Here is a 5,092-nt window from a genome sequence, read left to right on the forward strand (position 1 = left end):
CCAACAAATGTCCGCAATTTCCGGAGTCATCAGCACGCTGACATAGATCAGTACTTGAAAAAATTAGTAGGATTTCATTTTTTTCATAATTTTTTTTGTAGGGCAGGGAAGTTATTTGAAATTGATTCAAGCTAAATGTTTTTGTCTGCTGAGAAAACGTCACGTGCGAGCAAGAGTCGTATTTCGTATTTTCACATCGTTTACAATCCACGAGAATGGCAGATGCGAATTGAGATCGTCTCACCGTCCATCTATCTTCATTACCCAGACAATCTTCTTGGTTTCACGTCTGTTATTATCAATACCTATTTACCAAGTCATCCATGAACATGCACCTCTAACTGTCTGCAGAAATCTGTACAATTTCAGCATCAATTACCACCCTTCATAGCACGCATAATACAAAAATACATAATATATTTAAAAAAATCTAATGACTGTACAGAGCAGGGTGTACGCATTGTTGCCTTCGTCTATGTATTGGGGCTAGTGTGCCATCGGGACCTTGTCCATGACGATCTTGGAAAAGATTCAGCGTCACTTGCAGGCACGCGCCATTACATAGATTGCCCCTATTTCGTGTAGTTTGGATTTTTAATATTTCATTCCGGACTGAGTATCATGCCTCATAAGCTCAGAGAATGACAAGTGAAATTCAAGCCTCAATTGTTTTCCTTGTAGGAATTTTCAGCTTCAGTGCTCCGCCGTTACAGCGCCGTGCAAATTCTTTAAAAAAAACGAATAGTCGGGTTGTTGGATTAGCGAGGGGAAGATGAATAGAGTTATATGTCTGCAATTCAAGTGTTCGATTTTTTATACGAAACACTAACTAACAAAATATTTGCTTCTCAAAATAGCAACGGACTTAAAGATTAAAAATATTTATACGAATTATGATAATTGAAAGGTTTTTAAAAATATGCATGTGTTATAAATCACAGATACTTTCACAATTTGGTTTATTAATCACTTCACTAAAATTGTAACTATGCTAATTATTAGAATAAAAACTCTTGCAATATTCAAGTACTAGTAACTGATTCGCAACACAACGATAATTATGAATGGTTTCTTTAAAATTATTTTCATGTAACCAAAATACGTCCCTATATTTGTAAATCATATGACCCTAAAAAATTACCTTTTACAATTGATGATTCGAGGCTACACCATTGCCTTCTTTCATAAAGATAATTCCCGTCAATACTAGCTAAACAGGCGGTCTAAAAATGAACGAAGTTAATCAAAATAAACACGACATTTTTGGCTTCGTGGTTTAAAGATAACGCGCATATGTTGAGTCCACGTCTGACTAATTGAAATACACCAATGCAATTGTACACGTGTATGTTTCGAGTTACTTTTTTGTATTTATCTTTTTCTGACTTATCTTTTTCTGATGTGTTTTTTTTCTTTGGCAAAGAAATCACAAATATGAAACAGATGCGAGTGACTTTTTATTTTACACTATTTGTGGTGTTTATGGTTTTGATGATGTTTTTTTTGCTCCACAACATCGTTTCATTCTGGTCTTTATCTGACATGTATGGCCTCCGGGCTGAATGACATTAACAGGGAGAAGACCTTAATGCGTTGTCGATATCTCTCGTCTCCTAGGCTACCGCCATATATTATCAATATATACAAAAAGTTGATCATGACTTTGACTTTAAACAAAAAAAAATAGGGATGTGTCACGTGGCACATTGGGCGTAATTGGACATGTAAGGAATCACGTATATGTAGCCTATGTTGGAACGACAGTTTGACTTGAGGAATTCCTGTTTATGATAGGATACCAAAACCCCCGCTTTCTCATCATTAATCATTGCCAATAAAATAACATTCCCCTAAGAGGAAAAGATACCATGGGCCGAGAATATAGAATTGTATTTTGTATCGAATTGTGTTTTGGACACATATATATACTACATGCAATGGATGAAAGCACTTGCACTGTTGATCGGGTGTCTTGTTTCCAAAACCATTATTGTGAGACGAATTCTAGAACAACTAACATTCCATCTCTTGTGGGAGGTTATACGTTTACCCATTCGAAATAATGTGAATTAGTAACAACTATGAACTGACATAGAAAGGCGGGAATAGTATGTTTTGTCGTATAACAATTCCTAAGTCCATTGCTTAAATTCCGAATGAAATTCATCCTATTTCTACAGATCGTAGCATTCCGTGTGCATGAACTCAAGCCGCGCACCTCTCTCCAAACTCACGGGTCGTTTTGTTATTTACCCGGCGAGCAAAACCACAACACTGGCAATAATAGGGATGAGAAGAACGAGAATGCGTGTGTGAAGCTGTTTACCGATCATCGGTTTCTCTCATTATATTTCAACACAGTCACAGTAACAGCGCTTCTCGATTGCCTAAACGAATACCATTTTACAACAGTATAAATCTATACTGATGACGATCATTATAGAGTCATGTGAAAGGCTACATTGCCAATGTTTTTATCTAACTACTGCTTGTGCAATTGACTCTACTTGGTGAATTTCTAAGAGTGATAGCTCTGTCTGATGATTGGCTTTTAAAAGCTATCGAAAAGACAGTCTCGAATGCTTGTTTTCCACCAAACGAGTCGAACTGTCACTCAAAGATGATCACACAAACACTAGAAAAGAAGAACTCGTGGTATTGTCATTTCTGTAGAAAAGTTCAGCGACAACTAGATCACCCCCTGATGTTCTTTGGTTACGTCATTGTGTAGTCTTTCTTTATTGAAGTGCCCCAAATGAATTTTAAAACGTTTTTATTTTATTTTGCGTTTACCTGCTGCCCCTTGACATGACATTCTGTCTCAATGCCGCGACAATGCAGCTTATTCGTGGTCACCGAACATCTATGCAGGAGCTGCAGCCCGATAACACATTTGATGTATCTTAATGTGCACGTTTACGCGTGCCAATAAAAAAAGTTACTTTTGTTCAGCATTTTCGCTGGAATGGAAGCCCTACAATGGGTCCCCAATTCTCGCTAAAACACCTTTAGATGGCTATCTTTGGCTTTTTATAAGCAAAGAATGGTGTTTTTTGTTGCAGCGCGAGGGAATGTTAGTTCAATAATTTGAACACTAACTCGTAATGATCGCACTATCCAACTTCGACACTATACGAACGTGTTTATTTTCACTGAAGGCTTGTCAAGAGCTCACAGTTACAGGCACGATGGGACTCCGTGGTAAACAACATCGGTTCTTGTCTTTCCTATGGCATTTTTTTAAATCGCTTAAACTGAATCGAATTTTATCGCACGATTTAGTAGTAATAACGCACGTAATCGAAATATATACACTTAAAATCACAATTTAACATTATGTTGTAGTTCGACATAAGGGATTCTACGCACGACCAAACCAAACCAAACAAACAAAATCATTCGTGGCCAAAATAAAGTTTCACTCGATCTCATTAAAGAACATGACTGATGGAAGGAAAAGTGAATTTTACAAATAAAACCCAACACATGCTGTTTCTAGTAGCGGGGAGTTTAAACAAGCCCCGTTACTACTAAGTGACGTATTTCAACCAGGCTGTTCTTAATTAAACAACGGTCTGATGTCACTGTAATGGGACAAGCATTAATATTCAACAACGAGATGTTTACATCCCGGGCTGTCGATGTTGTATCTCACGTAACCCGTCTTTCCCACCACGGACATCCTCGATTCGTTACCCCCCAACAAACACATTAGACAAAGTATTCTTAAGATGATCTGCATTTGGTATTCTTGGATCAAACCAGTGTAACTGTCACTTCGATCCCGTAGAAATGGCGATTCTACAACAAAGTTTTTTGTTGACTTCAATGTACATCTTAATTTCAAAGTTGTTTATCCAACGTGAGAGAGAGATTGGCTACCTGGTTCTAAACACCTACTGTACTATTTACTCTTTCTCACAGTGAGAGGCACGGTTATAAATAATTCAACGAAATTCAATCCTGACTCACTCTTAACCTGAGAGTTACGGGGCAGCATTCTTTAGTTATTCCCTCTGTTGTCAGATTAAAACAATTTCTTTTAAACTTGCCCACTTTTAATTACAATGTAATAACCAAAGTAGTTGAACACTTGAGCCGGATGATGTCACGAATACGTATGTGAACACAAAACAAACAAAAAGCGGTCGAAACTTCCAGAAAAAGTTTTGATTTTAATTCAATTTAAGCTCCCTGCTAGAAAATGGCCGATGATAGATTTTTTTCCGAACACCACTTTACAGCGATAGAGAAAAAAAAAACTTTTCTTGGGTTAGTGTTACTCTAAATGTACGACTCAGTTTCAAATTACAAAGTCGGGAAACAGCTGCCCTCGGAGTTGTTTAAGGGATTCTAACGATTTATCGAACTACACGTGTTAAATTCGTCTACCATGTGACGTCAGATTCCGTTGTTTCAAAGATCGTCTTATAGGGTATGGTAGGTGTGTCTGCTAAATAGATAGCATCTTCGGAGAAGCTTCTTAAAAGAGCGGAGACTTATTAAATTACCCCGGCTGCCGCCAGGTCTCACTATTTTTCAACTCACATTACAGAGTCGTTATAATCATAAACCCTATGATATAATCATGGAATATACTATATTCCGTAGAGTTCAGAGAGTTTGATACGACATAGAAAAATGTCATTTGTACTTATGAAATACATGTTCATCGTGATGACAATCAGTGTTTCTCAACAAATGTGAAAACTATATACCTACCAGCTATTGCTCTTTGAATTTGTTCCTATTTGAAGAAACTTTGTATTCTAGTGATTTGAATTCCCAAAATCAGCGTTCGAATTAAAGAACTCCATCGCAATTAGTAAGATATTCCATATTTATAAGACAAAACACCGCGGAGAATAGGTTTTCAGACGGGCTTTTTTGATAACTAAACATTTTTATTAGAAATATATTAAAAAGGAAAACTTTCCGACACACTGCACAGTTAGGCGATATGTTGTTACTAATTTACCTATCATCAATTACATCATTTTAAAAATATGACGTCAATCACCTAGGCTACTTTAATCAATCACGTTTTAATACTACATACATCCAAATTAACGAAATAGTCTTGACGCTTTTC

The sequence above is a fragment of the Saccoglossus kowalevskii genome, chromosome 2 (assembly GCF_978046115.1).
Source record: "Saccoglossus kowalevskii chromosome 2, keSacKowa6.1, whole genome shotgun sequence".
NCBI lineage: Eukaryota > Metazoa > Hemichordata > Enteropneusta > Harrimaniidae > Saccoglossus > Saccoglossus kowalevskii.